General features: G+C 40.1%; 1 pseudogene; it reads left to right on the forward strand.

Annotated features, from left to right (window-relative positions):
- The first annotated feature begins 1328 nt into the window (after positions 1-1328).
- LOC130457233 (heat shock 70 kDa protein-like) overlaps positions 1329-17217 on the forward strand; it is a 66943-nt pseudogene continuing 51054 nt past the window's right edge.

A 17217-nucleotide genomic window follows, 5' to 3' on the forward strand; every position in this document is an offset into this window, starting at 1 on the left:
GTGCAAAGGCTTAAATTGAAAATACTCACATACATGACACATGTTGAGTCACAGATGTCATGTAAACATGTAAACACATCGTCTCTGTCTCTTTCTCTGTATCTCACCCACATTCATACATGCACACTCCAATTCACACTCTCATACTCATAGTCACTCCATAACATGCAAAAATAGATTCATACTCAGAAATAACAACAATAAACCTTGGAATCAATATATGGTATTGATTCTAAGATGGAAGTTAAGGGCTTAATTTTTTTAAAAAAAGAAATAACAATAATAATTGTTATTATTATTGTAACTCATATTTTACAGGTAGGTCAATAAATAATAGATAGAGTACCAGATCTGTAGTCAGGAAAACTCTTCTTTATGAGTTCAAATCTGGCCTCAGACATTTTCTAATTGTGTGAACCTGGGAAAGTCACTTAATTCTATTTACCTCAGGTTCCTCATTTGTAAAATGAGCTGGAAAAGGAAATAGCAAACCACCCCATTATTTTTGCCAAGAAGACCATAAATGGAATCACTAAGAGTTGGAAAAGGACTGAAATGTCTCAACAATAAGAACAAAACTCATATCTTCATAGGGAAATCAAACTTGCAAAGCACCTTATTCCCAACATAGTATGTAGTACAAGGCATTACAACAGGTATGTAGCTTAAGCATCATGATTCCCATTTTATAGATAGGGAAATGGAAGCTTGGGAAGTTAAATGACTTGTCTAGAGCCACAGAGCTGGTGCCTATCTGGGTTGCACTTTGAGCATCTGAGATAAATCCAGGTTGATATCTCCTGACTCTTAAGACCAGAATTGACAGATCCAAGCATGTATATTCAGATATTTCCATCCATACAAATTCACATACATGGTACCCTCGAAGGCATCACATACTCACAGTTGTGTATTCAAATATGTACTCATACACTTACACTCAATTACATACACTCAAGATGGTGTAAGAATTTAAAATTTAGGTTTTTATGCTAATATGAAAGTTCTAAAGTAATATTGTGGTCGCCGATTTTAAAATATTGTTGCTTAAGTCAAAATGACTTTTAGTAGCTTTATTTACAAAGAGGTGGAAAGAGTAAAAGTGGAAAAATGTAAGAAGAGGGTAGAGAAATGTCTATCCTACTGGCCTAAGTGTTACTCCAGTGTCTGGCTCAGCCCTGGCAGGGCCCAGTAACCCTTAGCCAGAGGACTCAGTGGTGTCTTCAGCAAGGGTTCCAGCACAGTCTCTTCTAGGAAAGGAAGGCCTCTCTGGAACCAATCTCTCCAGAAGCCAGGAAAGGAAGGCCAGTTACTCACCTACCTCACCGATGCAGAATCCAGGGAAAGAGTCTCCTCCTTCAGTCCATCTCACTGAAGCAGAGTCTCCAAAAGGTGAAGCCCTCCAAAGAAGTCCAAAGGAGAAGGTCCAAAAGGTAAAGTCCAAAGGGAATGCCACAAGGCAAAGTCTAAGAGATGAACTCCAAAAGGCGACATCCAAAAGGCAAAGTTCCCTGGACAGGAAGTTCAAGGTTTTTTATAGTCCTTTTCCCACATCACTTCCTGTCCCTTCCTCCACCTTATAGGAACCAATTGCAGTCTTTCAATTTGCCTAGCACTGCCCAGGGGCAGGACAGTGGCCTCTGGAGTTGTCATCCACTCTAGCAAGTGACTTGTGAACTCTCTTAGTGTTAAGTAGGGGTGCTTTGAGTTCTTGATTTATTTAGCTAAAGATAGACAAGGGGAGAGGTAATCCTATCTTCACAAAGGCAGGGATACTGTCTGTCTGCCTGTAGACACACTCCCAAATAGACTAGCAAACTCAAATAAACACATACTATCCTGAAATGCACACTTAGACATGTGTGAGTCGGCACAAATAGACACAGGCACACTGATGGAAACACATTCAGTCTGATGCACACACACACACACACACACACACACACACACAGAAACTCAGTGAATCAGGGCTCGGGCATTTGAATGCACCCATACAGAATTAGCAACTCTAGTTCAAGTTGAGGCATTTTTAGGAGAAAAAGCAAAGGCCTTTCTCTTTAATTCTTCTCCCTGCAGTTTATCCATGTGAGACAATTGACTGTCCTGCCTCCTGGAGGCCCCTCCATCTGCCTGGTGCTGTGTGCCTGCCTGCTTGCCTGTCTGCCTGCCTGGCTGCCTGTGAGCCAGGCATATCTTCCCGAATGAGGAAAGAATGGGATTTTAAATGCTGACCTGCTGTGCCAAGTGCAGTTCTTCTCTTTGGTTCTTATTGGACAGGAGAAAATGAGAGAAGGAGCCCCTTTAGCCAAGAAGGGACAGAAGAGAGAGATGACCACCAATTCCTGCCCAAACATATATACAATAACTTCCCATTCAGTAGGTCCTTAGCTGTACTTCTCTCATGCCCACTGCCATGGAAGTGAGACTTGATTACTTTTTTGGCTTGAGTGGTTGCTCATGTGGAATGTTAATAATGATAATAATTCCCCCTCGATATAACTTTCAGGTATAAAAACCTCTTCTAAAACCCCACTAAGAGAGAAGTAACACAATAACTATCCTTATTTTACAGGGAAGAAACTAAGGCTTGGATAAGTCTGTGTGATTATAAAGATAGATCTGGAAGGTACCTTAGGTGACTTAGGACAACCCCTTTATTTTACATATGAGGGAACTGAGACATAGAAAGGTTAAGTGACAGGCAGTGTCACAGAACTAATAAATGATGGAACAGGGATTTGATCCTTGCTCATTTCATTCAACCATACTACCTTTAAAAAATTCCATATGTTTATAGCACCTTAAAATGGACAAAATAGCTTCCTTAAGATAGTCCTTTGAAGAAGTCAGCCAAGTGGCCCACTGGATAGAGTACCGGGCCTGGAGTCAGGAAGACTCATCTGCATGAGTTCAAATCTGGCATCAGATACTAGCTATGTGACTCTGGGCAAGTCACTTAACCCTGTTGGCCTCAGTGTCCTCATGTATAAAATGAGTTGGAGAAGGAAATGGCAAACCACCCCAGCACCTCTGCCAAGAAAACTCCAAACGGGTTCACAAAGTATTGGATATGGCTGAAACGACTTGACAACAACAAAAATGCAAGCATTGATGGCAGGGAAGCTGAGGGTCAAGAAAGAAAAAAGACTTGTCCAAACCCTTGCCTCCAAGACCAGTGCTCATTAACGTGCACCATGCTGCCTCTCATGCACTCATTCTTGACATTCACAGGATAGATCTTTCATTAGAATTATTTGCCCATCTCTGGATGTCCAGGTGCCGCCCAGACAGAGATTTACTATTGTTATGTAGCTCTCTTGAATTACTCCTAGGTTCACAGTGACTGTTTTGTATGGATAACCCTTCAGCCCACAGCTGGAGAACCCACACACAATGTATCCCTCTATTGTTTGGCATGTGAGAGACACATATATTGAATAGCAAAGCATTTAATTAAAACATTCAACAACATAAATAAAATATAAAAAGGTGGTCAAATCTCCTGTACTTCCAAGAGGAGTTATAATCTAGCTCCCTTCAAACTTTCTAACTTTCCAAGCGTAGCAGAAGGGGGCTTCTGCTATGAAGTCATTTTGTAGCTCACAGACCAAATGGTGGGAGCTTAAAGTGTGGGGCCATCTGTTTCTTGGAGCCTTTCCTGACAGTCCCTTGATGCAAGCTACTGAATGGCTGAAATCTCTCTCCTTGGCTCTGTAGGCATTGTTATGATGTGAATAGGATGCTGGGGTTGAGAACACGATGATTGCTGTCTTGTGCCATCTTCTCTTTCTCTACCTTGACCACAGTTCTGCCATCTCACTGTTTATATTCACTCTGTGCACTCCCCACTCAGCTTTTGCTGAATCACTTTTTAAAGTTTCCACTTTGTAGAGCCTCCTCACCAACCAGAGTCCTTACCTGTAATGCCATTACTCTGAAGTTTATACACAACTCTTTGGGAGATGCTCTTTTGGTCTATTGCATCATAGGAAATGAGGTCCTATGGTTGTATTCCTCTAGAATTAGAACCACTTCTGTATCCTTGTAAAGAACTGAGAGTTTTGTGTGGCATGTTCTCTTCAAGGATATGTTTCAGCTCTCTTATTTCCTGGCTATGTGGATGCACCTTGCTCCCTTTCCCCTTTATTTCTGGAAGGGAAGACAGAGAAGCCTTAGTCCTTTATAAGATCTAGGTCCTTGTATTTCCTTTATAGAAAAGATCAGGTTTTATAAGTTCATAAGATTTACAGCTATTAGGGGACTTAAAGATATTTTGGTCCAATCTTTTCTTTTTTTACAACTGTGAAAAATTGAGTCTGAGAGAAGTCAAAAAACGGTCACATTGTAGGAATAGAGCATAGTTGTAGAGTCAGACCCAGCTGCTGGGCCAGGTCCTCTTAGCCTGATTCCCCAGAAGGTCTGGTTTTCTTTTCAAATTCTCTTCTTATTTGGACCTTTAGTTGGGCTGAAGCCTTTCTTCTCATCTCTTCTGGACTTTGAGGTAGCAATATCTTGTCTAAAGGCCAGGTTCATAGGGTCAGGGGCTGGATAGGAACTTAGAGAGCATTTAATCCATGAGTTCTTAATCTTTTGTGTGTGTCATGGATCCCTTTGGCAGTCTGATAAAGCTTATGGGCCTCTTCTCAGAAGAAGGTTTTAAATACATAAAATATATGACTAGAAAGGAAACCAACTATATTGAAATGCAATCAACAATTTAATTTTAAAAAATTAAAAAACCCATTCAAACCCCAGATTAAGAAACACCTAGGGGGCAGCTGGATAGCTCAGTGGATTGAGAGCCAGGCCTAGAGATAGGAGGTCCTGGGTTCAAATCAAAACCTCAGACACTTCCTAGCTGTGTGACCCTGGGCAATTCATTTGACCCCCATTGCCTAGCCCTTACCGCTCTTCTGCCTTGGAGCCAATACACAATATTGACTCCAATACGGAAGGTAAGGGTTTAAAAAAAAAGAACCACCTATCTATTCCAACTATACCATTTCACAGGTAAAGAAAGCACATTTTAGGAAAGGAAATCTGGTCCCACTGAAGTAGCAGAGCTGGGATTACGAACCCAGGTTCTTAGAGTCCACATCTGGGGCTCTTTCCCCTGTACCCAAAGTTTCTTCCATGTCTTCAAGTTAACTTTTTAAAAATGTCTATATTGCTTGTTTTTGTAAAAGAGTAATCTTATAAAACCAATACTCCAAAACAAATAAACTAGTGAAACATTGTATGCTTTCATCTGCATTCTGACTCTACCAATTCTTTCTCAGGAGATGGAGAGCATTTTTTTTCATAAGTCCCTCAGCATTGTTCTGGATCATTGTGTTGCTTTTAGTAACAAAGTCTATCACATTTGATCATTCCACACCATTGCTGTTACTGTGTACAAAATTCTGGTTCTGCTATTTGTTTTCAAGTTAAGGTTGAAACTGTATTCATCATTTTTTTTATCTTTAAGTGGAAATGGTTTTCTGGGTTCCTGGTCAAAGAAATATGCAGAAACCAGCTTTTCTCTAGTTACCACTCTTTCTTTCTTAATGTCCCTGCTGTCATCTTCCTTCTGTTGCTTTCCATTCTGGAGCTTCTCTTGCTTTTCCCAGACTCAGCTACTCAGAGGTAAAACTCAATTTTATTGTTCTTTCCCTTAGATAATCCAGAGATAAATTGGTGCTTTTCATTCCTGTTCCAATGATAGGATCAGAAAATGTTAGAATTAGAAGAGCCTTTAGAAAATACAATGTATGAATATAGAATTTTAGAGATGAAACACCTTAGAACATCAGATCTGAAACTTTCCTTTAGTTGTTGAAGAGGCAGCCATTTTCACCAAGTCAACCTCTCTTCTTTCATCCTTGATCATATCCCTGCCCATGTCCTCCAACAGATTGCTTTCACAATTAGTCTCTTTCTCTCTCTAATCTTTAGCCTCTCCCTATCTACTGGATCCTTTCCTGTTGCCTACAGATATTCCCATCCTTAAAAAAATTCCTTCATTTGACCCTACCAGCTCCTCAAGTCATCATTTTATATCTTTTCCCCCCTTTTACAGCTACATTCCTGAAAAAAAAAACTATTTACATTTTTTTTCATTTCTCAGTCTCTTGAAGTCTTGTGTCCATCCTTATCATTCAACTAAAACTACTCTCCAAAGTTACTTATTATTTTTCAATAACCAAATCCAATTGCCTTTGTTCAGTTCTCAACTTTCTTGACCTCCATTTAGTTTATGATGCTGTTCATTTCCCCTCCTCCTACTGGATTTTTATGGCACTATTCTCTTTTATTTCTCCTCCTACCTATCTGGCTCCCCCTTGTCAGTCTCCTTTGCTGGATCATCATCTGTGCTCTTCTCATAATTGTCCTATCCTATCCTAACCCTTTTTCTCTTCTATGTCTATACTGTATCTGGGGGATTTCATCAGCTTCAAAAGTAGCTCAGTTCTCATCTTTTTACAGATGACTCCCCGATTAAAATATCCATCCCTACCCTCTCTCCTGTGTTCCAGTCCCACATGACCAAGGACCTCTGGGACATTTCTAACAGGAAGCATCTCAGACTCAGTATGTCCAAAACAGAGCTTGTCTTTACATATCCCCCTCCTCTGAATTTCCCTGTTTCTGTTGAGGATACTCCCATTCTCTTAACAACTCAAATTTACAACCTCAGAGCCATCCTCAGCTTTTTACCATCTGCTGCCTTCTTTTGTTACTGAGCAAAGCTGGGGAAAACCATGAAACCATGTTGACTAGGTTCATGATACATTTGTGGAATCTCAACTGGGTCCTCACTGCAGCAAAACAATCCTTTGTGATCCCATTCTATTCTGTCTTCTCCAGCATATTACTACCTGCACCTTATCTACATGTCCAAAAGTGAACTGATTCTCTTCTCCCCCTTTCAAACCTCCCTATTAATGTCATGGGCACCATGTTGTCACCCAGACTCATAACTTAGGTGCCATCTTCCCTTCCTCACTTTCTTTCCCTCTATCCCTTCCAGAACACCCCACCCCCAACCTGCCCTGCTTCCTTATCCAATCTGTTGCCAAGTCCTGTCAATTTTACCTTCTTAATATCTTTTGTAACATCCCCTTTCTCTCTGCTGACATTGCTGCCACCCTGTTGCAGGATTGCTTCAATGGTGTGTTGGTTAAGCTTTCTGGCACAAGTTTCTCTCCACTCTAGTCTTCCTTCCACTCAGTTGTTAAAGTAATTTTCCTATAAATAATATATCTGATCATATCACCCCCCACTACCCCTCCATACTCTCTCTCTCTCTCTCTCTCTCTCTCTCTCTCTCTCTCTCTCTTTCTCTCTCTCTCCCTTACTCTACCTCTCCCTTACTTTACCTCCTTCTCCCTCTCTCTCCCCACCCTGGGATCAAAAATAAACATAAACTCTGACATTCAAAGTCTGTCATTACCTGATTCCCTCCTACCTGTTGTTTTGTTTTCTATTAAAAAACAACAACTTGCCTTTCATCTTAGAATCAATACATGTATTAGTTCCAAAGCAGAAAAGAAGTAAACGGGGTTACATTGATTTACCCAGGGCCACACAGCTAGGAAGTTTCTGAGGCCAGATTTGAACCTGGGTCCTTCTGAATCAGGACTTGGCACTCTAGCCACTGAGCTACCTCACTGCCCCTCCCCTTCTACCTTTCCAGTCTCCTTAGAGTTTATTCACCCCCCCCCCATATCCTGTGATCCAATAATACTGACTTCTTTGATGTTCCTTAAACAAGACACTCTATCTCTCAGCTCTGGACATTTTCTCTGGCTGTCCCCAGGCCTGGAACACTATCTTTTCTCCATTCCTCATTTCTATCTCCTGTCTTCCTTTAGGTCCTAGCTAAAATTCGACCTTCAACAAGAAGTTTTTCTTGCTCCATCACCTTCTCCTGTTTATTAACTCCAATTTATCCTCTATACATTGTGTTTGGACATAGTTGTTTTCATGTTGTTTCCCTTAGAAGACTGTGAGCTCCTGGAGAGCAGAGACTGTCTTTGGCCATTCTCTGTGTGCCTAGTAGGTGCTTAAGAAACACTCAATAACTGACCAACTGACCTCTCTTTCTCTTCCCTCACATTTCTAATTAGTTGTCAAGTCCAGTTGATTCTACTCTCACAGACTCGCTCACATCAGTGCCTCTCTTCCATTCATGTGACCATCGCCCTAGTTCAAGCTCTCATTATCCCTTGCTTAGTTAGCCCCCAATTTTTCTCTGTGCTTGGCCTCTCTCCTCTCTGATCTACCCTCAACATGTCTGCCAAGAACATATTCACAATGAGTTGTTCTGACAACGCCATTTCCCTACTCAAAAAACTCTAGGGGATTCCTATTGCATGGAGGACAAAATGTTTGGCATTTAAAACTGTTTTCAGTCTGGCTCCAGTCTACCTTTCCAGGTTTACTGCTCATTAATCCCCTCCATGCATTATTTAGTACAATCAAGATGTCCTACTTGCTTTTCCCTATGTACAGCATCTCATTTCCGATCTCTGTGGCTTTGCACAGGCTGTGCCCCATGTCAATTATACTCTCCTTCTTCATCTTCACCTCTAAGAAGCTCCAGCTTCCTTCAAAGATCACCTCTTCCATGAGGCTTTTTACTATCCTCCTCTAGGTGACAGATCCCCCTACATCTAAAAGAATTGCATTTTCTTTGTATTGTTTGGCATATATTTCACATTTATTTTTATATATTTATGTTGATTCTCTTCTCCTCCCCCATTAGAGTATACATTTCTAGAGGGCAGGGACTATTTCGTTTTTGTCATTGTCTCCCTAGCATCTAGCATAGTGCTGGTAATGTAGATGGCACTTCATATCTGTTTATAGGATCCTAGATCCAGAGTTGGAAGGGACCTCAGAGGTTATCTAATCCAATTCTCTCATTTAACATGCAAGGAAACTGAGGCCCAAGGAAGTCAAGTGACTTGCCCAGGGTCACAGAGGCTGTAGGTAGCAGAGGTAGAATTTAAACCCATGTCCCCTGGCTCCAGAGCCAGTGTTCTTTGAACTGCGACATGTTGTTGATTGATTTGCTTGAATATTCCATATTTTAATATTCCTTCCCACCTCTAACACTCCATGTTTTAGCAGCTATATTCTAAGGACACTTCTAGTTCTGGCATTCTAGAGTTCTGTGGAGAGTCAGAGAAAATGACCTTTTCCTTGGAACTTGTGGGAAGGGATAGGGTCAACCTTGCTGGTAGTCCAGGGATGTAGAGAAGTATGTATTCTAGAATGTCAGCAGCCTTCCTATATGATTGAAGAGAAAAAGACATTACTGAAGGCAGCATCCAAAATGACTGATAATGATGATAAAATATTATTATTAGAATGAATTATTCTCCTCATCACCATTAAGAATCACAGTGAATAATTGCTCATGTTAATAATCTGGTTTGCACATGTGATTACAACAAAAGCCCCATTATCCTGAGTGACACCAACTATCTAATCTTACATATAGCAAGACTATGTCAGGGACAGCTGGGTAGCTCAGTGGATTGAGAGCCAGGCCTAGAGAGGGGAGGTCCCGGGTTCAAATCTGACCTCAGACACTTCCTAGCTGGGTGACCCTAGGCAAGTCTTTCAATCCCCATTGCCTAGCCCTTACTGCTCACTTTTCTGCTTTGGAACCAATACATAGTATTGATTCCAAGGTGGAAGGAAAAGGTTTAAAAAGAAAGAAAGAAGAAAGACTATGTCCATGTGGTGGGACTTCCCAAAAATATCTCCCCTACCAACCTGAAACTGCTACTGGAAATTCTACCATTAGGGGTCATGCCAAGGGTTAAGAATTGACCTCTCTCTCTGCCATGCTTTATTAAACTACAGATGCTTCTGTTTTATTTACTACATTCAGTCCTTTGTATCAGGAAGATGCTTTCTCCTCCTTGACTAGGGGTTTGGAATAGAAGAGGAAGGGACCTTAGACTACAGAATGTGAAAACCTGGAAATTAAAAGGTTAGAGCTCAAAGGGACCCTAGAGCATAGAATATTAGAACATGGGCTGCTCCACTTATGAGGGACCTTTGAACTTAGAAGGCCAGAACACAGGCTGTTTGAGCTGGAAGGGAATTTGAATGGACTAAATGAATTTAACTGTTACCAAAAGGAGATCTCCCTCAACTGGGTAAGAAGAATAGCATCCCTATCTCTTCTCAGGAGCCCAGCCCCTGGGGTCAGTATAGTTGGCAGCATGTTGGAGGTGGGCAAACTCACTGCTGCTCACGGGCAGAAAAACAATGTTTCAGCAACAGCTTGTCTCCACCACCAATTCTGCTGAAGCAAATCACATAACTGCATGCACCAACCCCAGCTATTGGCTTGAGTGCAATAGTTACTCACAATGAGTTAATTAGTATTTATGGTGAGGAGAAGGAGCTCCCTGAATAGCTTGATGCAATGTTTATCCTCCGAGCAGAAGAGAATGAGATCCCCATTCTGTAAACGGCAGTGACCTGTTACCGCATGGGGAATGGGGAAAGAAAACAGTCACGCAGCAACTGAGAAGTGTTTGGGTAAATTAGACATACTGGAGGCCAGAGATCTGGCCTTGTTTCAGTTTGGTAGTTAGGAAAATGAGGATCCGAGCGTCCTTCATGCATAGCATCAGCAACGGATTCCGAGATTCTGTCTGAGAATCAGAAGGAGGGGGAAGGGAGAGAGAGGTTCCTTCAGATTCCTAGGAACAGAGCATCCTATGATAAGCAGAGCTCTGTTGGACTCCCAAGATTTAGTTCTAGATAAGCATTTAGGAAGCTACAAGTCCAAGCTTTCATTTTACAGGTGAGAAAACAGAAGTACTAGGAGGTAGCTCAAAGTTAGAGGTCGGATTTGACAAGTTCTCTGATTTTGATCTGTGTGCTCTTACTGACATATGATTGGTCTGCCCTACTCTATTGTACATTATTTCACTTCTTATCAACTGGTCTTTTAATTTAATGCCCCAAAGTAATGGTAGTCTGACCTTCTGAAATTTTCACTGGGCCCAAACCCCCCTATCCACCATGTTTAGTGACTTTTGCTTCACTGCCCTATGAACTTGATTCCTACTATTCTCAACTTTCCTGGTGTTTGGAACATATCTCCAGCTTTCTGATTTGTTAATGTTACAATTCAGTTATTTTCCCTATGCCAAGGTAAGAACCCCCACCTCAATTAATATAATCACTGAAAACCAGACACCTCAATTGAATCAATCAACAGAAAAAAAAAAACTAGATATTAGGAAAATTTCCTAAACCTCACTACAAAAGATAGACAAATCCTTATTCAGTTTTAAAGGATTACTGTATAGGTTTTTAGTGATTGGATGAAGGTAGATGATGCTATGATGAAAATATCTTGTAACTGGTTGAAAAGATAACCATCCCCCTTGGGCAGCCTCTAAAAACAAACAGTAAGACAATCCAGTCAATGGATAAGAGCAGTGGTCAAGGATGTCAAGTTTTGAGTTGAGTTGGAACCAAATTCCTTAAAGGGAATCATTTGTCCTCTTCCCCAACATCATGAGAAGAACTGTGCCAGAAGCTGACAAAGCATCCATTTGGGTTTGGAGAGATTGGGCCAGTGGGAGGCAACAAATCTAACTTGAAAAGGAATGACACACAAAGATAAAAAAATGAAATACCCAAACAAAGATCAAACATCAAGGAGTGTGACTGAGTCTTCTCTGAAAATATTGAGGAGGATATATGAGTTCTTACTCTTATATCAACAAGGATCCAATAGTCAGTTAGCCAATGACAGTCTTAAGAAGGCTGAAACAAAATCACAGGAATACAAAATGCAAGAGCTGAAGTGCCTTAGGGCAAAGGTTATATACAAGAAACTTTTTGTTGTTGTTGTTTAGTTGTTTCAGTTTTTTCCTACTCTTCATCATCTCTTTTGGGGTTTTCTTGGCAAAGATACTGGAGTGGTTTGCCACTTCCTTCTCCAGCTCATTTTATAGATGAGAAAATGGAGGCAAAGTAAATTGACTTGCCCACGATCACATAGCTAGTAGGTGTCTGAGGTCAGATTTGAACTTGAGAAGTCTTCCTGACTCCAGACCCAGCACTCTAACCACTGTACCACCTAGCATCACAGAAAGAGAGTTGGATTTGTAGTAAGAGGAATGAGGTCTCATACAGGCTCAACTATTCATTACCTATACGATTTTGGACAAGTTATTTCCTGTTACTTAATCTCAGAGTCCCCATCTAAGAAATGGAGTGCAAGGTATCCTTCTAAGGACTTTGATTCTGTGGCTTAGTGGTTAACCAGAATAATGAAAGGACCAGGCTATATGAGAATTGGTTGAAGGAACTAGAGATATTTAGTTAGGGAGGGATAGTATTGTTAACTTCAAATATTTGCAAAGCTTTCATGTGGAAAGGGGATTAGACTTGTAATTTATTGCTTGGTTTTGGAGGGCAGAATACAGAGCAAGAAATGGATGGATGTAACAGAAAGGAATATCTTGGCTCTATACAAGAAATAACTTCCCATTAATTAGAGCTCTTGGAAAATGGAATCAGCTACCTCAGGAGGTAATAGTTTCCCAATTACTGGAGAGCTTCAGAAAACTTAGCATGGCATGTTATACTTAGTATAATATGATTATACACTACAGAAAGAATCCATTTTCTACAGTAGAAAGTTGAACTAATTGACCTCTAAGGTCCCTCCCAACCTTGAGACTCTGTGTCTCAGATAGTCAATAGCACCCACCTGCCCAGTTCTAATTTAAGAAATAATTTTCTCCAGTGAGCTTTTGTATTTCTTTCTCCATTTGACCAGCTCTTATTTTTTAAAAAAGTTCTTTTCTTCTGTGAGTTTTTAAACATCTTTTACCATTAGGTCATTCCTTTTTTTGGATATTGTTTTTTTTAGGGTTTCTTTGTGCCTCTTTTACCAAACTGCATAATTTTCTTGTATCATTCTCATTTTGATTTCCAATTTTTCCTCCACCAATCATATCTCTTTCTACAATTCTTATTGAACTTGTATCCAATTAGCATTTTTCAGGTTTTGCTTGTAGCTGTTTTCACAATGCTGTTTTCTTCCCAGTTCATGTCTTGATCTTTCCTATTACCACAGTAACTTTTTATGGTCAAGTTATTTTTTGTTTGCTCATTTTTTTCTAACCTATTTCTTGACTTTAAACTTTATGTTAATAGCTGGGCTTTGCTCACTGGGGGTGTGAGGGGGTCCTGTCCCAATTTTCAGGCTTTTTCATGCTTATTCATGTTATTTTCATAATGAGTTCTGGGAATCTGCAACTTCTCAGTCCTTCCGTGGTAGAGTGATCCAGGGAGAGGTGTGATCACTGCTCTCTTTGTCTGAACTTGGCTCGTTATCCAGGAAGGGCCTTGCCCCCCTATAGTTACAAGCACTACAGAGAGGTTGGGCCTGGAACTAGGACCATGATCCCCTGCTTCCTTGTGACTGAACATAAGAACTCCTCTCTGCCTTAGAATTGTGACCCAAAACTACTTTATGGGAAAGTTTCAAATCAGAGCTAACTACACCCTGTGTCAGCAAAGGGTTCCCTATAATCTCTTTCTAACCAGTTGTCCAACACCTTTACCATTTCTGTGTTGAGAGTTTCTGAATCTACAGCACTACTATTGTCACCACTGTCCTACCTAGGCCCACTACCACTGGTCTTGTAGCTGTACTCTAGAGGTGCTCTCATACTGGTATTTCAGATCTCTCCTGCCAACCTCTTAAGTTGTCTTACGCATGAAAAATGTCTCACTTTGACTTTTTGTTGACTTTGTTGCTCCAAAATTCAATTTAAGGAGTTATTTTAAAGTTATGGAAAGGGGAATTTTGGGAGAGTTCAGCTGGGTTACTGTCTATTCCCTGTAATTTTGGTATTACCCCAAATGATCTTTTTGTGATTCCATTCAGCACTGCTAGTCTGCCCCAGGCAAGACAGATGACTGCTTTCTAATTCTCCCTATGGAGCTCTGAGCTTCCCCTACCAAGTGATTAGTTTTTGCCTAAGCAGAAAGCATATAAAAACTTACTAGTAGATGTCATATAACTGGCCTGATTGAATGAGGTATTCTTGTATGGCTTGCCCAGCTTCTGACTTTCTTGATGGCTCAGGTTATTTGAGTATTTTAAAACCAGATTTTGGAGAGCAACCAGGTGGCTCAGTGGATTGAGAGCCAAGCTCAGAGATGGGAGGTCCTGGGTTCAAATTTGACCTCAGATATTTTTCAGCTGTGTAACCCTGGGCAAGATACTTAACCCCCATTGCCTAGCTCTTACCACTCTTCTGCCTTGGAACCAATATACAGTATTGATTCTAAGATGGAAGGTAAAGGTTTGAAAAAAAAACAGGTGCTGCAAGTCTTCAAATGAAACCTTAGGGGCTAGAATTGCAGGATCTTTGAGTTAGAATAGACCTTAGATGCATCTGAGTCTCACTTCATCATTAAAAATTTTTTTAAATATCTTTTGCTTTTCTATCACCTCTCTCTCTCTCTCTCTCTCTCTCTCTCTCTCTCTCTCTCTCTCTCTCTCTCTCTCTCTCTCTCTCTCTCCATATATATATATATATATATAAAGAGTGTATATGTATGTGTATATATATATATATGGAGTGTGTACATATATACATACATATATATGTGTATTTATATTCCCCTCCTTTCTCCTCTACCTACAGAACCATCTCTTATAACAAGGAATATACAAAGAAAAAAAGTATTTTAGCATAACTATTCAATACAACTATTCAACTGAGTCTGACAGTATGTGCAATATTATACACTAATGTTCCCCCACCTCTGCAGGGAAGAAAAGGAGCTATATTTTCTCAGTTCTTCCCTAGGGTCAAGCTTCTTGGTTATTATAAGCATTTGATGCTCAGTTTTGTTCTTTCTATTTACATTGTTGAAATCATTAAATCATTTCCCTAGTTTTGCTTACTTTGCTTTGCATCATTTCAAATGTCTTCAGTGCTTCTCTGAATCTTCATGTTCATTATTTCTTTTTTCCCTTCTTTTTCTCCCATTTCTGTTTCTTATGGTCCAACAACATTTCATTCTTTTCATGTGCCATAATTTTTTAGCTATTTTCAGTAGATGTTACCCTCTAATTTTATAGGTGATAAAAACAAACTAGTGTGACACATTTTAAGAAAGACAGAGAAAGATAGAGAAAAGAGAATGAGACAGAGAGAAGAGACAGAGAAAGTGAGAAAAAAGAGAGACAGAGAGAAAAGAGACAGAAAAGAGAAAGACAGAGTGAGAGAAAAAAGAAAGAGGAAAGAGAGAAAAGAGAGAGAGGAGAGACACATGCATACAGAGGGACACAGAGAAAGAGATTATAGATCAAAAGCTGAAAGATCTAGCCTAACCTTTCATTCAACAGTTTATTACTATGATTTGGTAGGGCTTTCAGAGGTCATCTAGTCCAGATGGAACCTGAATAGAAATGGAGCCTTGGCCTGAAAGCCTTCAGAGATGGGAAACTCGAAGCTCTTGAAATAGATACTATTGAAATTGGGGATGGGCATTAGTGGAATAGCCATTGGGCAGCTTAAATAGAAATACTGGAGATTTTTAGTTTAGTCCTATTGTCCTCAGAAAATGTCTCATCCGCCCATTAAAGTCAAGCATTTTAATTCAGTTCAATTCAACAAACCCACTTGCACCTTCAAAAAAGAGACTACAAAGAGTTGAGGAAGAATGACATTAAATTAAGCCAACATGTAGTTAAATTTTTTGATTAAATTTTATTTTCAAATAAAGACCTGTCTTCTCTCCTTTTTACTTGGCCTCTGCACACTCACACTACCCTCACCCTCCACCCTTACCCCAGTATGGCTAAACTGGTTCACAGGTCCATCAACAGTGCATAAATATTCTTGTTACAAATGTGTATTTATTAAGCACTAAAAGGATCCTATGCTTTGCACTGGAGACATAGAGATTTGATAGAACCTTGACTCTGCTATCTGGAGACTTAGAGTCCAGTTGGGAAATTAGACTTGTACACCAATAACTATATTATAAGGGAGATTTTGATGAATGCCAAGATGAGATCATTATAATTATGTAAAGGAAAACAACATTTGAAGACCTCAGAACTTTCATTGATGCAGTGACCATATAAAACTTCAGAGGACTAATGGGATCATGCCTTCTGCCCTTCAGCACAAACGTATAGAATGGGACATAAATTTTCAGACATGGTCCCATGTGATGTTTTGCTTTGTTTTATGACTTGACAGGACAGCAGAGAGAGAGTGTCAAGGCTAAAGTCAGGAAGACTTGAATTCAAATTTGAGCTTAGACACTTACCAGCTATATGATGCTGTTCACTTAATCCTGTTTGCCTCAGTTTCCTCCTCTTTAGAATGAGATAGAGAAGAAAATGACAAACCACTCCAATATCTTTGCCCAAATGGGTCACAAAGATTTGGACATGATTGAAACAATTGAATAAAAACTATTTGTCAAAAGATATGGTGCTAATTTGGGGCAAGACAGGGAAGTAATTGAGGAAAGGCCACAATTTTTTTAAAACTTTACCTTCTGTTTTACAAATGATAATATCAGTTTCAAGGTATAATACCTATAAGGTGTAGGCAATTGAGGTTAAGTGACTTGCTCAGGGTCACACATCTAGGAAGTGTCAGAGGCCACATTTGAACTCAAGACCTTTCATCTCCATGCCTGGCTTTCTATTCACTGTTACCTAGCTTCCTGAAGACCATAGTATTTCCATTTATTTACTTTTATAACCCTCCTATCTCAGAATCAAAGCTGTGTATTGGTTCCAAGGCAGAAGAGTGGTAAGGACTAGGCAATGGGGGTTAAATGACTTGCTCAGGGTTACACAGCTAGGAAGTCCCTGAGGCTAGATTTGAACCCAGGACCTCCCATCTCTAGGCGTGGCTCTCAATCTACTGAGCCACCTCACTTGCCTCAAAACCATAATCTTTCAAAAAAGCATCAATAAAACACTTTTTTAAAAAATGGAAAGGAAAGATCTAGGCTAAATGGTCTGACACATCTTGGGAGGAAGAGACTGTAGTATCTCAAACTTGAAGGAACTTCAGAGATCACTTAATCTTAGTACCCCTTTTCACAGGTTAGTAAAGCAAAGGCTACAGTGTAGAGGTGACTTGCCTGGCACATAGTAGGTGCTTGATAAGTGCATTTTTTGTTTCCTTTTAAAATTTTATTTAG

Source organism: Monodelphis domestica, chromosome 1 (genome assembly GCF_027887165.1).
Source record: "Monodelphis domestica isolate mMonDom1 chromosome 1, mMonDom1.pri, whole genome shotgun sequence".
Classification (NCBI taxonomy): domain Eukaryota; kingdom Metazoa; phylum Chordata; class Mammalia; order Didelphimorphia; family Didelphidae; genus Monodelphis; species Monodelphis domestica.